Raw genomic sequence first — 23849 nt, 5'->3', positions numbered from 1 at the left:
CATTTTCTTTCTTCGGTAAGCATTTCTTTGTGTTTGATACTTTTGGAATTTTGGTTTTTCATGTTGATTTTAAAATGACCTTTTTCATGTTTGGAATGTACTAACACGTTTTTCCTCACAGCAGGTCAACGTGTGTGTGGTTGCAACATTATGGTCCCATTGAGTACATTTTTGGAGAGAGGGACATCACTTGCACCACAGGGCGGGAGGAGGGTGCTTAGCACGATACATTTTCTTTCTTCGGTAAGCATTTCTTTCTGTTTGATACTTTTGGAATTTTGGTTTTTCATGTTGATTTTAAAATGACCTTTTTCATGTTTTGAATGTACTAACTCGTTCCTAACTCACAGCAGGTCAACGTGTGTGTGGTTGCAACATTATGGTCCCATTGAGTACATTTTTGGAGAGAGGGACATCAGTTGCACCACAGTGTGGGAGGAGGGTGCCTAGCACGATACATTTTCTTTCTTCGGTAAGCATTTTTTTGTGTTTGATGCTTTTGGAATTTTGGATTTTCATGTTGATTTTTAAAATGACCTTTTTCATGTTTGGAATGTACGAACTCGTTTTTTCCACACAGCAGGTCAACGTTTGTGTGGTTGCAACATTATGGTCCCATTGAGTACATTTTTGGAGACAGGGACATCATTTGCACCACAGGGCGGGAGGAGGGTGCCTAGCACGATACACTTTCTTTCTTCGGTTAGCATTATTTTGTGTGTGTTACTTTTGGAATTTTAGCTTTTCATGTTGATTTTAAAATGACCTTTATCATGTTTGAAATATACTAACTCGTTTATTCCTCACAGCAGGTCAACGTGTGTGTGGTTGCAACATTACGGTCCCATTGAGTTCATTTTTGGAGAGAGGGACATCACTTGCACCACAGGGCGGAAGGAGGGTGCCTAGCAAGATACATTTTCCTTCTTCGGTAAGCATTATTTTGTGTTTGTTACTTTTGGAATTTTTTGTTTCATGTTGATTTTAAAATGACCTTTTTCATGTTTGAAATAAACTAACACGTTTTTTCCACACAGCAGGTCAACGTGTGTGTGGTTGCAACATTACGGTCCCATTGAGTACATTTTTGGAGAGGGGACATCACTTGCACCACAGGGCAGGAGGAGAGTGCCTAGCAATATACATTTTCTTTCTTCGGTAAGCATTTTTTTGTGTTTGATACATTTGGAATTTTGGTTTTTCATGTTGATTTTAAAATGACTTTTTTCATGTTTGAAATGTACTAACTCGTTTTTTCCTCACAGCAGGTCAACGTGTGTGTGGTTGCAACATTACGGTCCCATTGAACACATTTTTGGAGAGAGGGACATCACTTGCACCACAGGGCGGGAGGAGGGTGCCTAGCACGATACATTTTCTTTCTTCGGTAAGCATTTCTTTGTGTTTGATACTTTTGGAATTTTGGTTTTTCATTTTGATTGTAAAGTGACCTTTTTCATGTTTGGAATGTACTAACTCGATTTTTTCCTCACAGCAGGACAACGTGTGTGTGGTTGCAACATTATGGTCCCATTGAGTACATTTTTGGAGAGAGGGACATCAGTTGCACCACAGGGTGGGAGGAGGGTGCCTAGCAGGATACATTTCCTTTCTTCGGTAAGCATTTTTTTGTGTTTGCTACTTTTGGTATTTTGGTTTTTCATGTTGATTTTAAAATGACTTTACTCGTGTTTTATATGTACTAACTCGTTTTTTTCTCACAGCAGGTCAACGTGTGTGTGGTTGCAACACTATGGTCCCAATGAGTAGATTTTTGGAGAGAGGGACATCAGTTGCACCACAGGGCGGGAGGAGGGTGCCTAGCACGATACATTTTCTTTCTTTGGTAATCATTATGTTGTGTTTGTTACTTTTGGAATTTTTGTTCTTCATGTTGATTTTAAAATGACCTTTTTCATGTTTGAAATATACTAACTCGTATTTTCCTTACAGCAGGTCAACGTGTGTGTGGTTGCAACATTACGGTCCCATTGAGTACATTTTTGGAGAGAGGGACATCACTTGCACCACAGGGCGGGAGGAGGGTGCCTAGCACGATACATTTTCTTTCTTCGGTAAGCATTTCTTTGTGTTTGATACTTTTGGAATTTTGGTTCTTCGTGCTGATTTTAAAATGACCTTTCTCATGTTTGAAATGTACGAACTCGTTTTTTCCTCACAGCAGGTCAACGTGTGTGTGGTTGCAACATTATGGTCCCATTGAGTACATTTTTGGAGAGAGGGACATCAGTTGCACCACAGGGCGGGAGGAGGGTGCCTAGCACGATACATTTTCTTTCTTCGGTAAGCATAATTTTGTGTTTGATACTTTTGGAATTTTGGTTTTTCATGTTGATTATAAAATGACCATTTTCATGTTTGAAATGTACTAACTCGTTTTTTCCTCACAGCAGGTCAACGTGTGTGTGGTTGCAATATTATGGTCCCAATGAGTACATTTTTGGAGAGAGGGACATCAGTTGCACCACAGTGTCGGAGGAGGGTGCCTAGCACGATACATTTTCTTTCTTCGTTAAGCATTTTTTTGTGTTTGATACTTTTGGAATTTTGGTTTTTCATGTTGATTTTTAAAATGACCTTTTTCATGTTTGGAATGTACGAACTCGTTTTTTCCTCACAGCAGGTCAACGTTTGTGTGGTTGCAACATTATGGTCCCATTGAGTACATTTTTGGAGAGAGGGACATCACTTGCACCACAGGGCGGGAGGAGGGTGCCTAGCACGATACATTTTCTTTCTTCGGTAAGCATTTTTTTGCTTTTGATACTTTTGGAATTTTGGTTTTTCATGTTGATTTTAAAATTAGTTTTTTCATGTTTGAAATGTACTTATTCATTTTTTCCTCACAGCAGGCCAACGTGTGTGTGGTTGCAACAATATGGTCCCATTGAGTACATTTTTGGAGAGAGGGACATCACTTGCACCACAGGGCGGGAGGAGGGTGCCTAGCACGATACATTTTCTTTCTTCGGTAAGCATTTTTTTGTGTTTGATACTTTTGGAATTTTGGTTTTTCATGTTGATTTTAAAATGACCTTTTTCATGTTTGAAATGTACTAACTCGTTTTTTCCTCACAGCAGGTCCACGTGTGTGTGGTTGCAACATTATGGTCCCATTGAGTACATTTTTGGAGAGAGGGACATCAGTTGCACCACAGGGTGGGAGGAGGGTACCTTGCAGGATACATTTTCTTTCTTCGGTAAGCATTTTTTTGTGTTTGCTACTTTTGGAATTTTGGTTTTTCATGTTGATTTTAAAATTACTTTTCTCATGTTTGATATGTACTAACTCGTTTTTTCCTCACAGCAGGTCAACGTGTTTGTGGTTGCAACATTATGGTCCCATTGAGTACATTTTTGGAGAGAGGGACGTCAGTTGCACCACGGGGCGGGAGGAGGGTGCCCAGCACCATACATTTTCTTTCTTGGGTAAGCAATTTTTTGTGTTTGATACTTTTGCAATTTTGGTTTTTCGTGCTGATTTTAAAATGACCTTTCTCATGTTTGAAATGTACTAACTCGTTTTTTCCTCACAGCAGGTCAACGTGTGTGTGGTTGCAACATTTCGGTCCCATTGAGTACATTTTTGGAGAGAGGGACATCAGTTGCACCACAGGTCGGGAGGAGGGTGCCTAGCACTATACATTTTCTTTCTTCGGTAAGCATTTTTTTGTGTTTGATACTTTTGGAAATTTGGTTTTTCGTGCTGATTTTAAAATGACCTTTCTCATGTTTGAAATGTACTAACTCGTTTTTTCCTCACAGCAGGTCAACGTGTGTGTGGTTGCAACATTATGGTCCCATTGAGTACATTTTTGGAGAGAGGGACATCAGTTGCACCACAGGGCGGGAGGAGGGTGCCTAGCACGATACATTTTCTTTCTTCGGTAAGAATTATTTTGTGTTTGTTACTTTTGGAATTTTTGTTTTTCATGTTGATATTAAAATGACCTTTTTCATGTTTGAAATATACTAACTCGTTTTTTCCTCACAGCAGATCAACGTGTGTGTGGTTGCAACATTACGGTCCCATTGAGTACATTTTTGGAGAGAGGGACATCACTTGCACCACAGGGCAGGAGGAGGGTGCCTAGCACGATACATTTTCTTTCTTCGGTAAGCATTTTTTTGTGTTTGATGCTTTTGGAATTTTGGTTTTTCATGTTGATTTTAAAATTACTTTTTTCATGTTTGAAATGTACTTACTCGTTATTTCCTCACAGCAGTTCAACGTGTGTGTGGTTTCAACATTATGGGCCCATTGAGTACATTTTTGGAGAGAGGGACATCACTTGCACCACAGGGCGGGAGGAGGGTGCCTAGCACGATACAATTTCTTTCTTCGGTAAGCATTTTTTTGTGTTTGATACTTTTGGAATTTTGGTTTTTCGTGCTGATTTTAAAATGACCTTTCTCATGTTTGAAATGTACTAACTCGTTTTTTCCTCACAGCAGGTCAACGTGTGTGTGGTTGCAACATTATGGTCCCATTGAGTACATTTTTGGAGAGAGGGACATCAGTTGCACCACAGGGTGGGAGAAGGGTGCCTAGCACTGTACATTTTCTTTCTTCGGTAAGCATTTTTTTATCACTTGCACCACAGGGCGGGAGTAGGGTGCCTAGCACGATACATTTTCTTTCTTCGGTAAGCATTTTTTTGTGTTTGATACTTTTGGAATTTTGGTTTTTCATGTTGATTTTAAAATGACCTTTTTCATGTTTGAAATGTACTAACTCGTTTTTTCCTCACAGCAGGTCAACGTGTGTGTGGTTGCAACATTATGGTCCCGTTGTTGTTGTTGTTTTGGTCTTCAGTCCTGAGACTGGTTTGATGCAGCTCTCCATGCTACTCTATCCTGTGCAAGCTTCTTCATCTCCCAGTACCTACTGCAACCTACATCCTTCTGAATCTGCTTAGTGTATTCATCTCTTGGTCTCCCCCTACAATTTTTACCCTCCACACTGCCCTCCAATGCTAAATTTGTGATCCCTTGATGCCTCAAAACATGTCCTACCAACCGATCCCTTCTTCTAGTCACGTTGTGCCACAAACTTCTCTTCTCCCCAATCCTATTCAATATCTCCTCATTAGTTACATGATCTACCCACCTTATCTTCAGCATTCTTCTGTAGCACCACATTTCGAAAGCTTCTATTCTCTTCTTGTCCAAACTAGATATCGTCCATGTTTCACTTCCATACATGGCTACACTCCATACAAATACTTTCAGAAACGACTTCCTGACACTTAAATCTATACTCGATGTTAACAAATTCCTCTTCTTGAGAAACGCTTTCCTTGCCATTGCCAGTCTACATTTTATATCCTCTCTACTTCGACCATCATCGGTTATTTTACTCCCTAAATAGCAAAACTCCTTTACTACTTTAAGTGTCTCATTTCCTAATCTAATTCCCTCAGCATCACCCGACTTAATTTGACTACATTCCATTATCCTTGTTTTGCTTTTGTTGATGTTCATCTTATATCCTCCTTTCAAGACACTGTCCATTCCGTTCAACTGCTCTTCCAAGTCCTTTGCTGTCTCTGACAGAATTACAATGTCATCGGCAAACCTCAAAGTTTTTATTTCTTCTCCATGAATTTTAATACCTACTCCGAATTTTTCTTTTGTTTCCTTTACTGCTTGCTCAATATACAGATTGAATAACATCGGGGAGAGGCTACAACCCTGTCTTACTCCCTTCCCAACCACTGCTTCCCTTTCATGCCCCTCGATTCTTATAACTGCCATCTGGTTTCTGTACAAACTGTACATAGCCTTTCGCTCCCTGTATTTTACCCCTGCCACCTTCAGAATTTGAAAGAGAGTATTCCAGTTAACATTGTCAAAAGCTTTCTCTAAGTCTACAAATGCTAGAAACGTAGGTTTGCCTTTCCTTAATCTTTCTTCTAAGATAAGTCGTAAGGTCAGTATTGCCTCACGTGTTCCAACATTTCTAGGGAATCCAAACTGATCTTCCCCGAGGTCGGCTTCTACCAGTTTTTCCATTCGTCTGTAAAGAATTCGCGTTAGTATTTTGCAGCTGTGACTTATTAAACTGATAGTTCGGTAATTTTCACATCTGTCAACACCTGCTTTCTTTGGGATTGGAATTATTATATTCTTCTTGAAGTCTGAGGGTATTTCGCCTGTCTCATACATCGTGCTCACCAGATGGTAGAGTTTTGTCATGACTGGCTCTCCCGAGGCCATCAGTAGTTCAAATGGAATGTTGTCTACTCCCGGGGCCTTGTTTCGACTCAGGCCTTTCAGTGCTCTGTCAAACTCTTCACGCAGTATCTTATCTCCCATTTCGTCTTCATCTACATCCTCTTCCATTTCCATAATATTGTCCTCAAGTACATCGCCCTTGTATAAACCCTCTATATACTCCTTCCACCTTTCTGCCTTCCCTTCTTTGCTTAGAACTGGGTTGCCATCTGAGCTCGTGACATTCATACAAGTGGTTCTCTTCTCTCCAAAGGTCTCCTTAATTTTCCTGTAGGCAGTATCTATCTTACCCCTAGTGAGACAAGCCTCTACATCCTTACATTTGTCCTCTAGCCATCCCTGCTTAGCCATTTTGCACTTCCTGTCGATATCATTTTTGAGACGTTTGTATTCCTTTTTGCCTGCTTCATTTACTGCATTTTTATATTTTCTCCTTTCATCAATTAAATTCAATATTTCTTCTGTTACCCAAGGATTTCTATTAGCCCTCGTCTTTTTACCTACTTGATCCTCTGCTGCCTTCACTACTTCATCCCTCAGAGCTACCCATTCTTCTTCTACTGTATTTCTTTCCCCCATTCCTGTCAATTGTTCCCTTATGCTCTCCCTGAAACTCTCTACAACCTCTGGTTCTTTCAGTTTATCCAGGTCCCATCTCCTTAAATTCCCACCTTTTTGCAGTTTCTTCAGTTTCAATCTGCAGTTCATAACCAATAGATTGTGGTCAGAATCCACATCTGCCCCAGGAAATGTCTTACAATTTAAAACCTGGTTCCTAAATCTCTGTCTTACCATTATATAATCTATCTGATACCTCTTAGTATCTCCAGGATTCTTCCAGGTATACAACCTTCTTTTATGATTCTTGAACCAAGTGTTGGCTATGATTAAGTTATGCTCTGTGCAAAATTCTACAAGGCGGCTTCCTCTTTCATTCCTTCCCCCCAATCCATATTCACCTACTATGTTTCCTTCTCTCCCTTTTCCTACTGACGAATTCCAGTCACCCATGACTATTAAATTTTCGTCTCCCTTCACTACCTGAATAATTTCTTTTATCTTGTCATACATTTCATCTATTTCTTCATCATCTGCAGAGGTAGTTGGCATATAAACTTGTACTACTGTAGTAGGCATGGGCTTTGTGTCTATCTTGGCCACAATAATGCGTTCACTATGCTGTTTGTAGTAGCTAACCCGCACTCCTATTTTTTTATTCATTATTAAACCTACTCCTGCATTACCCCTATTTGATTTTGTATTTATAACCCTGTAATCACCTGACCAAAAGTCCTGTTCCTCCTGCCACCGAACTTCACTAATTCCCACTATATCTAACTTTAACCTATCCATTTCCCTTTTTAAATTTTCTAACCTACCTGCCCGATTAAGGGATCTGACATTCCACGCTCCGATCCGTAGAATGCCAGTTTTCTTTCTCCTGATAACGATGTCCTCCTGAGTAGTCCCCGCCCGGAGATCCAAATGGGGGACTATTTTACCTCCGGAATATTTTACCCAAGAGGACGCCATCATCATTTAATCATACAGTAGAGCTGCATGTCCTCGGGAAAAATTACGGCTGTAGTTTCCCCTTGCTTTCAACCGTTCGCAGTACCAGCACAGCAAGGCCGTTTTGGTTAATGTTACAAGGCCAGATCAGTCAATCATCCAGACTGTTGCCCCTACAACTACTGAAAAGGCTGCTGCCCCTCTTCAGGAACCACACGTTTGTCTGGCCTCTTAACAGATACCCCTCCGTTGTGGTTGCACCTACGGTACGGCCATCTGTATCGCTGAGGCACGCAAGCCTCCCCACCAACGGCAAGGTCCATGGTTCATGGGGGAGGATTATGGTCCCATTGAGTACATTTTTGGAGCGAGGGACATCAGTTGCACCACAGGGTGGGAGGAGGGTGCCTTGCAGGATACATTTTCTTCCTTCGGTAAGAATTTTTTTGTGTTTGCTACTTTTGGAATTTTGGTTTTTCATGTTGATATTATAATGACCTTTTTCATGTTTGAAATGTACTAACTCGTTTTTTCCTCACAGCAGGTCAACTTGTGCTTGGTTGCAACATTATGGTCCCATTGAGTAAATTTTTGGAGAGAGTGACATCAGTTGCACCACAGGGCGGGAGGAGGGTGCCTAGCACGATACATTTTCTTTCTTCGGTAAGCATTTTTTTGTGTTTGATACTTTTGGAATTTTTGTTTTTCATGTTGATTTTAAAATGACCTTTTTCATGTTTGAAATATACTAACTCGTTTTTTCCTCACAGCAGGTCAACGTGTGTGTGGTTGCAACATTACGGTCCCATTGAGTACATTTTTGGAGAGAGGGACATCACTTGCACCACAGGGCGGGAGGAGGGTGCCTAGCACGATACATTTTCTTTCTTCGGTAAGCATTTTTTGGTGTTTGATACTTTTGGAATTTTGGTTTTTCATGTTGATTTTAAAATAACCTTCTTCATGTTTGAAATGTACCAACTCGTTTTTTCCTCACAGCACGTCAACGTGTGTGTGGTTGCAACATTATGGTCGCATTGAGTACATTTTTGGAGAGAGGGACATCAGTTGCACAACAGGGTGGGAGGAGGGTGCCTTGCAGGATACATTTTCTTTCTTCGGGAAGCATTTCTTTGTGTTTGCTACTTTTGGTATTTTGGTTTTTCATGTTGATTTTAAAATGACTTTACTCGTGTTTGATATGTACTATCTCGTTTTTTCCTCACAGCAGGTCAACGTGTGTGTGGTTGCAACATTATGGTCCCATTGGGTACATTTTTGGAGAGAGGGACATCAGTTGCACCACAGGGCGGGAGGAGGGTGCCTAGCACGATACATTTTCTTTCTACGGTAAGCATTATTTTGTGTTTGTTACTTTTGGAATTTTTGTTTTTCATCTTGATTTTAAAATGACCTTTTTCATGTTTGAAATATACTAACTCGTATTTTCCTTACAGCAGGTCAACGTGTGTGTGGTTGCAACATTACGGTCCCATTGAGTACATTTTTGGAGAGAGGGACATCACTTGCACAACAGGACGGGAGGAGGGTGCCTAGCACGATACATTTTCTTTCTTCGGTAAGCATTTTTTTGTGTTTGATACTTTTGGAATTTTGGTTCTTCGTGCTGATTTTAAAATGACCTTCCTCATGTTTGAAACGTACTAACTCGTTTTTTCCTCACAGCAGGTCAACGTGTGTGTGGTTGCAACATTATGGTCCCATTGAGTACATTTTTGGAGAGAGGGACATCAGTTGCACCACAGGGCGGGAGGAGGGTGCCTAGCACGATACATTTTCTTTCTTCGGTAAGCATAATTTTGTGTTTGATACTTTTGGAATTTTGGTTTTTCATGTTGATTTTAAAATGACCATTTTCATGTTTGAAATGTACTAACTCGTTTCTTCCTCACAGCAAGTCAACGTGTGTGTGGTTGCAACATTATGGTCCCAATGAGTACATTTTTGGAGAGAGGGACATCAGTTGCACCACAGGGCGGGAGGAGGGTGCCTAGCACGATACATTTTCTTTCTTCAGTAAGCATTTTTTTGTGTTTGATACTTTTGGAATTTTGGTTTTTCATGTTGATTTTAAAATGACCTTATTCATGTTTGAAATGTACTAACTCTTTTTTTCTTCACAGCAGGTCAACGTGTGTTTGGTTGCAACATTATGGTCCCATTGAGTACAATTTTGGAGAGCGGGACATCACTTGCACCACAGGGCGGGAGGAGGGTGCCTAGCACGATACATTTTCTTTCTTCGGTAAGCATTTTTTTGCTTTTGATACTTTTGGAATTTTGGTTTTTCATGTTGATTTTAAAATTAGTTTTTTCATGTTTGAAATGTACTAATTCATTTTTTCCTCACAGCAGGCCAACGTGTGTGTGGTTGCAACAATACGGTCCCATTGAGTACATTTTTGGAGAGAGGGACATCACTTGCACCACAGGGCGGGAGGAGGGTGCCTAGCACGATACATTTTCTTTCTTCGGTAAGCATTTTTTTGTGTTTGATACTTTTGGAATTTTGGTTTTTCATGTTGATTTTAAAATGACCTTTTTCATGTTTGAAATGTACTAACTCGTTTTTTCCTCACAGCAGGTCCACGTGTGTGTGGTTGCAACATTATGGTCCCATTGAGTACATTTTTGGAGAGAGGGACATCAGTTGCACCACAGGGTGGGAGGAGGGTACCTTGCAGGATACATTTTCTTTCTTCGGTAAGCATTTTTTTGTGTTTGCTACTTTTGGAATTTTGGTTTTTCATGTTGATTTTAAAATGACTTTTCTCATGTTTGATATGTACTAACTCGTTTTTTCCTCACAGCAGGTCAACGTGTGTGTGGTTGCAACATTATGGTCCCATTGAGTACATTTTTGGAGAGAGGGACGTCAGTTGCACCACGGGGCGGGAGGAGGGTGCCCAGCACCATACATTTTCTTTCCTGGGTAAGCAATTTTTTGTGTTTGATACTTTTGGAATTTTGGTTTTTCGTGCTGATTTTAAAATGACCTTTCTCATGTTTGAAATGTACTAACTCGTTTTTTCCTCACAGCAGGTCAACGTGTGTGTGGTTGCAACATTTCGGTCCCATTGAGTACATTTTTGGAGAGAGGGACATCAGTTGCACCACAGGGCGGGAGGAGGGAGCCTAGCACTATACATTTTCTTTCTTCGGTAAGCATTTTTCTGTGTTTGATACTTTTGGAATTTTGGTTTTTCGTGCTGATTTTAAAATGACCTTTCTCATGTTTGAAATGAACTAACTCGTTTTTTCCTCACAGCAGGTCAACGTGTGTGTGGTTGCAACATTATGGTCCCATTGAGTACATTTTTGGAGAGAGGGACATCAGTTGCACCACAGGGCGGGAGGAGGGTGCCTAGCACGATACATTTTCTTTCTTCGGTAAGAATTATTTTGTGTTTGTTACTTTTGGAATTTTTGTTTTTCATGTTGATATTAAAATGACCTTTTTCATGTTTGAAATATACTAACTCGTTTTTTCCTCACAGCAGATCAACGTGTGTGTGGTTGCAACATTACGGTCCCATTGAGTACATTTTTGGAGAGAGGGACATCACTTGCACCACAGGGCAGGAGGAGGGTGCCTAGCACGATACATTTTCTTTCTTCGGTAAGCATTTTTTTGTGTTTGATGCTTTTGGAATTTTGGTTTTTCATGTTGATTTTAAAATTACTTTTTTCATGTTTGAAATGTACTTACTCGTTATTTCCTCACAGCAGTTCAACGTGTGTGTGGTTTCAACATTATGGGCCCATTGAGTACATTTTTGGAGAGAGGGACATCACTTGCACCACAGGGCGGGAGGAGGGTGCCTAGCACGATACAATTTCTTTCTTCGGTAAGCATTTTTTTGTGTTTGATACTTTTGGAATTTTGGTTTTTCGTGCTGATTTTAAAATGACCTTTCTCATGTTTGAAATGTACTAACTCGTTTTTTCCTCACAGCAGGTCAACGTGTGTGTGGTTGCAACATTATGGTCCCATTGAGTACATTTTTGGAGAGAGGGACATCAGTTGCACCACAGGGTGGGAGGAGGGTGCCTAGCACTGTACATTTTCTTTCTTCGGTAAGCATTTTTTTATCACTTGCACCACAGGGCGGGAGTAGGGTGCCTAGCACGATACATTTTCTTTCTTCGGTAAGCATTTTTTTGTGTTTGATACTTTTGGAATTTTGGTTTTTCATGTTGATTTTAAAATGACCTTTTTCATGTTTGAAATGTACTAACTCGTTTTTTCCTCACAGCAGGTCAACGTGTGTGTGGTTGCAACATTATGGTCCCGTTGTTGTTGTTGTTGTGGTCTTCAGTCCTGAGACTGGTTTGATGCAGCTCTCCATGCTACTCTATCCTGTGCAAGCTTCTTCATCTCCCAGTACCTACTGCAACCTACATCCTTCTGAATCTGCTTAGTGTATTCATCTCTTGGTCTCCCCCTACGATTTTTACCCTCCACACTGCCCTCCAATGCTAAATTTGTGATCCCTTGATGCCTCAAAACATGTCCTACCAACCGATCCCTTCTTCTAGTCACGTTGTGCCACAAACTTCTCTTCTCCCCAATCCTATTCAATATCTCCTCATTAGTTACATGATCTACCCACCTTATCTTCAGCATTCTTCTGTAGCACCACATTTCGAAAGCTTCTATTCTCTTCTTGTCCAAACTAGATATCGTCCATGTTTCACTTCCATACATGGCTACACTCCATACAAATACTTTCAGAAACGACTTCCTGACACTTAAATCTATACTCGATGTTAACAAATTCCTCTTCTTGAGAAACGCTTTCCTTGCCATTGCCAGTCTACATTTTATATCCTCTCTACTTCGACCATCATCGGTTATTTTACTCCCTAAATAGCAAAACTCCTTTACTACTTTAAGTGTCTCATTTCCTAATCTAATTCCCTCAGCATCACCCGACTTAATTTGACTACATTCCATTATCCTTGTTTTGCTTTTGTTGATGTTCATCTTATATCCTCCTTTCAAGACACTGTCCATTCCGTTCAACTGCTCTTCCAAGTCCTTTGCTGTCTCTGACAGAATTACAATGTCATCGGCAAACCTCAAAGTTTTTATTTCTTCTCCATGAATTTTAATACCTACTCCGAATTTTTCTTTTGTTTCCTTTACTGCTTGCTCAATATACAGATTGAATAACATCGGGGAGAGGCTACAACCCTGTCTTACTCCCTTCCCAACCACTGCTTCCCTTTCATGCCCCTCGATTCTTATAACTGCCATCTGGTTTCTGTACAAACTGTACATAGCCTTTCGCTCCCTGTATTTTACCCCTGCCACCTTCAGAATTTGAAAGAGAGTATTCCAGTTAACATTGTCAAAAGCTTTCTCTAAGTCTACAAATGCTAGAAACGTAGGTTTGCCTTTCCTTAATCTTTCTTCTAAGATAAGTCGTAAGGTCAGTATTGCCTCACGTGTTCCAACATTTCTAGGGAATCCAAACTGATCTTCCCCGAGGTCGGCTTCTACCAGTTTTTCCATTCGTCTGTAAAGAATTCGCGTTAGTATTTTGCAGCTGTGACTTATTAAACTGATAGTTCGGTAATTTTCACATCTGTCAACACCTGCTTTCTTTGGGATTGGAATTATTATATTCTTCTTGAAGTCTGAGGGTATTTCGCCTGTCTCATACATCGTGCTCACCAGATGGTAGAGTTTTGTCATGACTGGATCTCCCGAGGCCATCAGTAGTTCAAATGGAATGTTGTCTACTCCCGGGGCCTTGTTTCGACTCAGGCCTTTCAGTGCTCTGTCAAACTCTTCACGCAGTATCTTATCTCCCATTTCGTCTTCATCTACATCCTCTTCCATTTCCATAATATTGTCCTCAAGTACATCGCCCTTGTATAAACCCTCTATATACTCCTTCCACCTTTCTGCCTTCCCTTCTTTGCTTAGAACTGGGTTGCCATCTGAGCTCTTGACATTCATACAAGTGGTTCTCTTCTCTCCAAAGGTCTCCTTAATTTTCCTGTAGGCAGTATCTATCTTACCCCTAGTGAGACAAGCCTCTACATCCTTACATTTGTCCTCTAGCCATCCCTGCTTAGCCATTTTGCACTTCCTGTCGATATCATTTTTGAGACGTTTGTATTCCTTTTTGCCTGCTTCATTTACTGCATTTTTATATTTTCTCCTTTCATCAATTAAATTCAATATTTCTTCTGTTACCCAAGGATTTCTATTAGCCCTCGTCTTTTTACCTACTTGATCCTCTGCTGCCTTCACTACTTCATCCCTCAGAGCTACCCATTCTTCTTCTACTGTATTTCTTTCCCCCATTCCTGTCAATTGTTCCCTTATGCTCTCCCTGAAACTCTCTACAACCTCTGGTTCTTTCAGTTTATCCAGGTCCCATCTCCTTAAATTCCCACCTTTTTGCAGTTTCTTCAGTTTCAATCTGCAGTTCATAACCAATAGATTGTGGTCAGAATCCACATCTGCCCCAGGAAATGTCTTACAATTTAAAACCTGGTTCCTAAATCTCTGTCTTACCATTATATAATCTATCTGATACCTTTTAGTATCTCCAGGATTCTTCCAGGTATACAACCTTCTTTTATGATTCTTGAACCAAGTGTTGGCTATGATTAAGTTATGCTCTGTGCAAAATTCTACAAGGCGGCTTCCTCTTTCATTCCTTCCCCCCAATCCATATTCACCTACTATGTTTCCTTCCCTCCCTTTTCCTACTGACGAATTCCAGTCACCCATGACTATTAAATTTTCGTCTCCCTTCACTACCTGAATAATTTCTTTTATCTTGTCATACATTTCATCTATTTCTTCATCATCTGCAGAGGTAGTTGGCATATAAACTTGTACTACTGTAGTAGGCATGGGCTTTGTGTCTATCTTGGCCACAATAATGCGTTCACTATGCTGTTTGTAGTAGCTAACCCGCACTCCTATTTTTTTATTCATTATTAAACCTACTCCTGCATTACCCCTATTTGATTTTGTATTTATAACCCTGTAATCACCTGACCAAAAGTCCTGTTCCTCCTGCCACCGAACTTCACTAATTCCCACTATATCTAACTTTAACCTATCCATTTCCCTTTTCAAATTTTCTAACCTACCTGCCCGATTAAGGGATCTGACATTCCACGCTCCGATCCGTAGAATGCCAGTTTTCTTTCTCCTGATAACGATGTCCTCCTGAGTAGTCCCCGCCCGGAGATCCGAATGGGGGACTATTTTACTTCCGGAATATTTTACCCAAGAGGACGCCATCATCATTTAATCATACAGTAGAGCTGCATGTCCTCGGGAAAAATTACGGCTGTAGTTTCCCCTTGCTTTCAACCGTTCGCAGTACCAGCACAGCAAGGCCGTTTTGGTTAATGTTACAAGGCCAGATCAGTCAATCATCCAGACTGTTGCCCCTACAACTACTGAAAAGGCTGCTGCCCCTCTTCAGGAACCACACGTTTGTCTGGCCTCTCAACAGATACCCCTCCGTTGTGGTTGCACCTACGGTACGGCCATCTGTATCGCTGAGGCACGCAAGCCTCCCCACCAACGGCAGAGTCCATGGTTCATGGGGGAGGATTATGGTCCCATTGAGTACATTTTTGGAGCGAGGGACATCAGTAGCACCACAGGGTGGGAGGAGGGTGCCTTGCAGGATACATTTTCTTCCTTCGGTAAGAATTTTTTTGTGTTTGCTACTTTTGGAATTTTGGTTTTTCATGTTGATATTATAATGACCTTTTTCATGTTTGAAATGTACTAACTCGTTTTTTCCTCACCGCAGGTCAACGTGTGTGTGGTTGCAAAATACTGGTCCCATTACGTACGTTTTTGGAGAGAGGGACATCCCTTGCACCACAGGGCGGGAGAAGGGGTCCTAGCACGATACATTTTCTTTCTTCGGTAAGCAATTTTTTGTGTTTGATACTTTTGGAATTTTGGTTTTTCATGTTGAATTTAAAATGACCTTTTTCATGTTTGGAATGTACTAACTCGTTTTTTCCTCACAGCAGGTCAACGTGTGTGTGGTTGCAACATTATGGTCCCATTGAGTACATTTTTGGAGAGAGGGACATCACTTGCACCACAGGGCGGGAGGAGGGAGCCTAGCACGATACAATATGTTTCTTCGGTAAGCATTTTTTTGTGTTTGATTCTTTTGGAATTTTGGTTTTTCGTGTAGATTTTAAAATGACCTTTTCCATGATTTGAAATGTACTAACTCGTTTTTTCCTCACAGCAGGTCAACTTGTGCTTAGTTGCAACATTATGGTCCCATTGAGTAAATTTTTGGAGAGAGGGACATCAGTTGCACCACAGGGCGGGAGGAGGGTGACTAGCACGATACATTTTCTTTCTTCGGTAAGCATTATTTTGTGTTTGATACTTTTGGAATTTTTGTTTTTCATGTTGATTTTAAAATGACCTTTTTCATGTTTGAAATATACTAACTCGTTTTTTCCTCACAGCAGGTCAACGTGTGTGTGGTTGCAACATTACGGTCCCATTGAGTACATTTTTGGAGAGAGGGACATCACTTGCACCACAGGGCGGGAGGAGGGTGCCTAGCACGATACATTTTCTTTCTTCGGTAAGCATTTTTTGGTGTTTGATACTTTTGGAATTTTGGTTTTTCATGTTGATTTTAAAATAACCTTCTTCATGTTTGAAATGTACCAACTCGTTTTTTCCTCACAGCACGTCAACGTGTGTGTGGTTGCAACATTATGGTCGCATTGAGTACATTTTTGGAGAGAGGGACATCAGTTGCACAACAGCGTGGGAGGAGGGTGCCTTGCAGGATACATTTTCTTTCTTCGGGAAGCATTTTTTTGTGTTTGCTACTTTTGGTATTTTGGTTTTTCATGTTGATTTTAAAATGACTTTGATCGTGTTTGATATGTACTAACTCGTTTTTTCCTCACAGCAGGTCAACGTGTGTGTGGTTGCAACATTATGGTCCCATTGGGTACATTTTTGGAGAGAGGGACATCAGTTGCACCACAGGGCGGGAGGAGGGTGCCTAGCACGATACATTTTCTTTCTTCGGTAAGCATTATTTTGTGTTTGTTACTTTTGGAATTTTTGTTTTTCATGTTGATTTTAAAATGACCTTTTTCATGTTTGAAATATACTAACTCGTATTTTCCTTACAGCAGGTCAACGTGTGTGTGGTTGCAACATTACGGTCCCATTGAGTACATTTTTGGAGAGAGGGACATCACTTGCACCACAGGACGGGAGGAGGGTGCCTAGCACGATACATTTTCTTTCTTCGGTAAGCATTTTTTTGTGTTTGATACTTTTGGAATTTTGGTTTTTCTGGCTGACTTTAAAATGAACTTTTTCATGTTTGAAATGTGCTAACTCGTTTTTTCCTCACAGCAGGTCAACGTGTGTGTGGTTGCAACATTATGGTCCCATTGAGTACATTTTTGGAGAGAGGGAAATCACTTGCACCACAGGGCGGGAGGAGGGTGCCTAGCACGATACATTTTCTTTCTTCGGTAAGCATTTCTTTGTGTTTGATACTTTTGGAATTTTGGTTTTTCATGTTGATTTTAAAATGACCTTTTTCATGTTTGGAATGTACTAACTCGTTTTTTCATCACAGCAGGTCAACGTGTGTGTGGTTGCAACATTATGGTCCCATTGAGTACATTTTTGGAGAGATGGACATTACTTGCACCACAGGGCGGGAGGAGGGTGCCTAGCACGATACATTTTCTTTCTTCGGTAAGCATTTTTTGTGTTTGTTACTTTTGGAATTTTGGTTTTTCGTGCTGATTTTAAAATGACCTTTCTCATGTTTGAAATGTACTAACTCGTTTTTTCCTCACAGCAGGTCAACGTGTGTGTGGTTGCAACATTATGGTCCCATTGAGTACATTTTTGGAGAGAGGGACATCAGTTGCACCACAGGGCGGGAGGAGGGTGCCTAGCACAATACATTTTCTTTCTTCGGTAAGCATTTTTTTGTGTTTGATACTTTTGGAATTTTGGTTTTTCATGTTGATTTTAAAATGACCTTTTTCATGTTTGAAATGTACTAACTCGTTTTTTCCTCACAGCAGGTCAACGTGTGTGTGGTTGCAACATTATGGTCCCATTGAGTACATTTTTGGAGAGAGGAACATCAGTTGCACCACAGGGTGGGTGGAGGGTGCCTTGCAGGATACATTTTCTTTCTTCGGTAAGCATTTTTTTGTGTTTGCTACTTTTGGAATTTTGGTTTTCATGTTGATTTTAAAATGACTTTTCTCATGTTTGATATGTACTAACTCGTTTTTTCCTCACAGCAGGTCAACGTGTTTGTGGTTGCAACATTATGGTCCCATTGAGTACATTTTTGGAGAGAGGGACATCAGTTGCACCACAGGGCGGGAGGAGGGTCCCTAGCATGATACATTCTCTTTCTTTGGTAAACATTTTTTTGTGTTGGATACTTTTGGAATTTTGGTTTTTCATGTTGATTTTAAAATGACCTTTTATATGTTTGAAATGTACTAACTCGTTTTTTCCTCACAGCCGGTCAACGTTTGTGTGGTTGCAACATTACGGTCCCATTGAGTACATTTTTGGAGAGAGGGACATCACTTGCACCACAGGGCGGGAGGAGGGTGCCTAGCACGATACATTTTCTTTCTTCGGTAAGCATTTTTTTGTGTCTGCTAATTTTGGAATTATGGTTTTTCATGTTGATTTTAAAATGACCTTTTTCATGTTTGGAATGTACTAACTCGTTTTTTCCTCACATCAGGTCAACGTGTGTGTGGTTGCAACATTATGGTCCCATTGAGTACATTTTTGGAGAGAGGGACATCACTTGCACCACAGGGCGGGAGGAGGGTGCCTAGCACGATACATTTTCTTTCTTCGGTAAGCATTTTTTTGTGTTTGATACTTTTGGAATTTTGGTTTTTCATGTTGATTTTAAAATTACCTTTTTCATGTTTGAAATGTACTAACTTGTTTTTTTCCTCACAGCAGGTCAACGTGTGTGTGGTTGCATCTTTATGGTCCCATTGAGTACATTTTTGGAGAGAGGGACATCACTTGCACCACAGGGCGGGAGGAGGGTGCCTAGCACGATACATTTTCTTTTTTCGGTAAGCATTTTTTTGTGTTTGATACTTTTGGAATTTTGGTTATCCATGTTGATTTTAAAATGACCTTTTTCATGTTTGAAATGTACTGACTCGTTTTTTCCTCACAGCAGGTTAACGTGTGTGTGGTTGCAACATTACGGTCCCATTGAGTACATTTTTGGAGAGAGGGACATCACTTGCACCACAGGGCGGGAGGAGGGTGCCTAGCACGATACATTTTCTTTCTTCGGTAAGCAATTTTTGGTGTTTGATACTTTTGGAATTTTGGTTTTTCATGTTGATTTTAAAATGACCTTCTTCATGTTTGAAATGTACCAACTCGTTTTTTCCTCACAGCACGTCAACGTGTGTGTGGTTGCAACATTATGGTCCATTGAGTACATTTTTGGAGAGAGGGACATCAGTTGCACAACAGGGTGGGAGGAGGGTGCCTTGCAGAATACATTTTCTTTCTTCGGGAAGCATTTTTTTGTGTTTGCTACTTTTGGTATTTTGGTTTTTCATGTTGATTTTAAAATGACTTTACTCGTGTTTGATATGTACTAACTCGTTTTTTCCTCACAGCAGGTCAACGTGTGTGTGGTTGCAACATTATGGTCCCATTGAGTACATTTTTGGAGAGAGGGACATCAGTTGCACCATAGGGCGGGAGGAGGGTGCCTAGCACGATACATTTTCTTTCTTCGGTAAGCATTATTTTGTGTTTGTTACTTTTGGAATTTTTGTTTTTCATGTTGATTTTAAAATGACCTTTTTCATGTTTGAAATATACTAACTCGTATTTTCCTTACAGCAGGTCAACGTGTGTGTGGTTGCAACATTACGGTCCCATTGAGTACATTTTTGGAGAGAGGGACATCACTTGCACCACAGGGCGGGAGGAGGGTGCCTAGCACGATACATTTTCTTTCTTCGGTAAGCATTTTTTTGTGTTTGATACTTTTGGAATTTTGGTTTTTCTGGTTGATTTTAAAATGAACTTTTTCATGTTTGAAATGTGCTAACTCGTTTTTTCCTCACAGCAGGTCAACGTGTGTGTGGTTGCAACATTATGGTCCCATTGATTACATTTTTGGAGAGAGGGAAATCACTTGCACCACAGGGCGGGAGGAGGGTGCCTAGCACGATACATTTTCTTTCTTCGGTAAGCATTTCTTTGTGTTTGATACTTTTGGAATTTTGGTTTTTCATGTTGATTTGAAAAGACCTTTTTCATGTTTGGAATGTACTAACTCGTTTTTTCATCACAGCAGGTCAACGTGTGTGTGGTTGCAACATTATGGTCCCATTGAGTACATTTTTGGAGAGAGGGACATTACTTGCACCACTGGGCGGGAGGAGGGTGCCTAGCACGATACATTTTCTTTCTTCGGTAAGCATTTTTTGGTGTTTGATACTTTTGGAATTTTGGTTTTTCGTGCTGATTTTAAAATGACCTTTCTCATGTTTGAAATGTACTAACTCGTTTTTTCCTCACAGCAGGTCAACGTGTGTGTGGTTGCAACATTATGGTCCCATTGAGTACATTTTTGGAGAGAGGGACATCAGTTGCAGCACAGGGCGGGAGGAGGGTGCCTAGCACAATACATTTTCTTTCTTCGGTAAGCATTTTTTTGTGTTTGATACTTTTGGAATTTTGGTTTTTCATGTTGATTTTAAAATGACCTTTTTCATGTTTGAAATGTACTAACTCGTTTTTTCCTCACAGCAGGTCAACGTGTGTGTGGTTGCAACATTATGGTCCCATTGAGTACATTTTTGGAGAGAGGGACATCGGTTGCACCACAGGGCGGGAGGAGGGTGCCTAGCATGATACATTCTCTTTCTTCGATAAGCATTTTTTTGTGTTTGATACTTTTGGAATTTTGGTTTTTCATGTTGATTTTAAAATGACCTTTTATATGTTTGAAATGTACTAACTCGTTTTTTCCTCACAGCCGGTCAACGTTTGTGTGGTTGCAACATTACGGTCCCATTGAGTACATTTCTGGAGAGAGGGACATCACTTGCACCACAGGGCGGGAGGAGGGTGCCTAGCACGATACATTTTCTTTCTTCGGTAAGCATTTTTTTGTGTTTGCTACTTTTGGAATTATGGTTTTTCATGTTGATTTTAAAATGACCTTTTTCATATTTGGAATGTACTAACTCGTTTTTTCCTCACAGCAGGTCAACGTGTGTGTGGTTGCAACATTACGGTCCCATCGTGTACATTTTTGGAGAGAGGGACATCACTTGCACCACAGAGCGCGAGGAGGGTGCCTAGCACGATACATTTTCTTTCTTCGGTAAGCATTTTTTTGTGTTTGAAACTTTTGGAATTTTTGTTTTTCATGTTGATTTTAAAATGACCTTTTTCATGTTTGAAATATACTAACTCATTTTTACTCACAGCATTTCAACGTGTGTGTGGTTGCAACATTACGGTCCCATTGAGTACATTTTTGGAGAGAGGGACATCACTTGCACCACAGGGCGGGAGGAGGGTGCATAGCACGATACATTTTCCTTCTTCAGTAAGCATTTTTTTGTGTTTGATACTTTTGGAAGTTTGGTTTTTCATGTTGATTTTAAAATTACTTTTTTCATGTTTGAAATGTACTTACTCTTTTTTTCCTCACAGCAGGTCAATGTGTGTGTGGTTGCAAATTTATGGTCCCATTGAGTACATTTTTGGAGAGAGGGACATCACTTGCACCACAGGGTTGGACGAGGGTGCCTAGCACGATACATTTTCTTTCTTCGGTAAGCATTTGTTTGTGTTTGATACTTTTGGAATTTCGGTTTTTCATGTTGATTTTAAAATGACCTTTTTCATGTTTGAAATGTACTAACTTGTTTTTTCCTCACAGCAGGTCAACGTGTGTGTGGTTGCAATATTACGGTCCCATTGAGTACATTTTTGCAGAGAGGGACATCACTTGTACCACAGGGCGGGAGGAGGGTGCCTAGCATGATAGATTTTCTTTCTTCGGTAAGCATTTTTTTGTGTTTGATACTTTTGGAATTTTGGTTTTTCATGTTGATTTTAAAATGACCTTTTTAATGTTTGAAATGTACTAACTCGTTTTTTCCTCACAGCAGGTCAACGTGTGTGTGGTTGCAACATTATTGTCCCATTGAGTACATTTTTGGAGAGAAGGACATCAGTTGCACCACAGGGTGGGAGGAGGGTGTCTTGCAGGTAACATTTTCTTTCTTCGGTAAGCGCTTCTTTGTGTTTGCTACTTTTGGAATTTAGGTTTTCATGTTCATTTTAAAATGACTTTTCTCATGTTTGATATGTACTAACTCGTTTTTTCCTCACTGTAGGTCAACGTGTGTGTGGTTGCAACATTATTGTCCCATTGAGTACATTTTTGGAGAGAGGGACATCAGTTGCACCACAGGGCGGGAGGAAGGTGCCTAGCAGGATACATTTTCTTTCTTCGGTAAGCATTATTTTGTGTTTATTACTATTGGAATTTCGGTTTTTCATGATGATTTTAAAATGACCTTTTTCATGTTTGAAACATATTAACTCGTTTTTTCCTCACAGCAGGTCAACGTGTGTGTGGTTGCAACATTACGGTCCCATTGAGTGCATTTTTGGAGACAAGGACATCACTTGCACCACATTGCGGGAGGAGGGTGCCTAGCACGATACATTTTCTTTCTTCGGTAAGCATTTATTTGAGTTTGATACTTTTCGAATTTTGGTTTTTCATGTTGATTTTAAAACGACCTTTTTCATGTTTGAAATGTACTAACTCGTTTTTTCCTCACAGCAGGTCAACGTGTGTGTGGTTGCAACATTACGGTCCCATTAAGTACATTTTTGGAGAGAGGGACATCACTTGCACCACAGGGCGGGAGGAGCGTGCCTGGCACAATACATTTTCTTTCTTCGGTAAGGATTTTTTTGTGTTTGATACTTTTGGAATTTTGGTTTTTCATGTTCATTTTAAAATGACCTTTTTCATGTTTGGAATGTACTAACTCGTTTTTTCCTCACAGCAGGTCAACGTGTGTGTGGTTGCAACATTACGGTCCCATTGAGTACATTTTTGGAGAGAGGCACATCACTTGCACCACAGGGCGGGAGGAGGGTGCCTAGCACGATACATTTTCTTTCTTCGGTAAGCATTTTTTGGTGTTTGATACTTTTGGAATTTTGGTTTTTCATGTCGATTTTAAAATGACCTTCTTCATGTTTGAAATGTACAAACTCGTTTTTTCCTCACAGCACGTCAACGTGTGTGTGGTTGCAACATTATGGTCCCATTGAGTACATTTTTGGAGAGAGGGACATCAGTTGCACAACAGGGTGGGAGGAGGGTGCCTTGCAGAATACATTTTCTTTCTTCGGGTAGCATTTTTTTGTGTTTGCTACTTTTGGTATTTTGGTTTTTCATGTTGATTTTAAAATGACTTTACTCGTGTTTGATATGTACTAACTCGTTTTTTCCTCACAGCAGGTCAACGTGTGTGTGGTTGCAACATTATGGTCCCATTGAGTACATTTTTGGAGAGAGGGACATCAGTTGCACCATAGGGCGGGAGGAGGGTGCCTAGCACGATACATTTTCTTTCTTCGGTAAGCATTATTTTGTGTTTGTTACTTTTGGAATTTTTGTTTTTCATGTTGATTTTAAAATGACCTTTTTCATGTTTGAAATATACTAACTCGTATTTTCCTTACAGCAGGTCAACGTGTGTGTGGTTGCAACATTACGGTCCCATTGAGTACATTTTTGGAGAGAGGGACATCACTTGCACCACAGGGCGGGAGGAGGGTGCCTAGCACGATACATTTTCTTTCTTCGGTAAGCATTTTTTTGTGTTTGATACTTTTGGAATTTTGGTTTTTCTGGTTGATTTTAAAATGAACTTTTTCATGTTTGAAATGTGCTAACTCGTTTTTTCCTCACAGCAGGTCAACGTGTGTGTGGTTGCAA

The sequence above is a fragment of the Schistocerca cancellata genome, unplaced genomic scaffold (genome assembly GCF_023864275.1).
Source record: "Schistocerca cancellata isolate TAMUIC-IGC-003103 unplaced genomic scaffold, iqSchCanc2.1 HiC_scaffold_1099, whole genome shotgun sequence".
NCBI classification, from domain to species: domain Eukaryota; kingdom Metazoa; phylum Arthropoda; class Insecta; order Orthoptera; family Acrididae; genus Schistocerca; species Schistocerca cancellata.
This window is presented reverse-complemented; position numbering follows the sequence as displayed.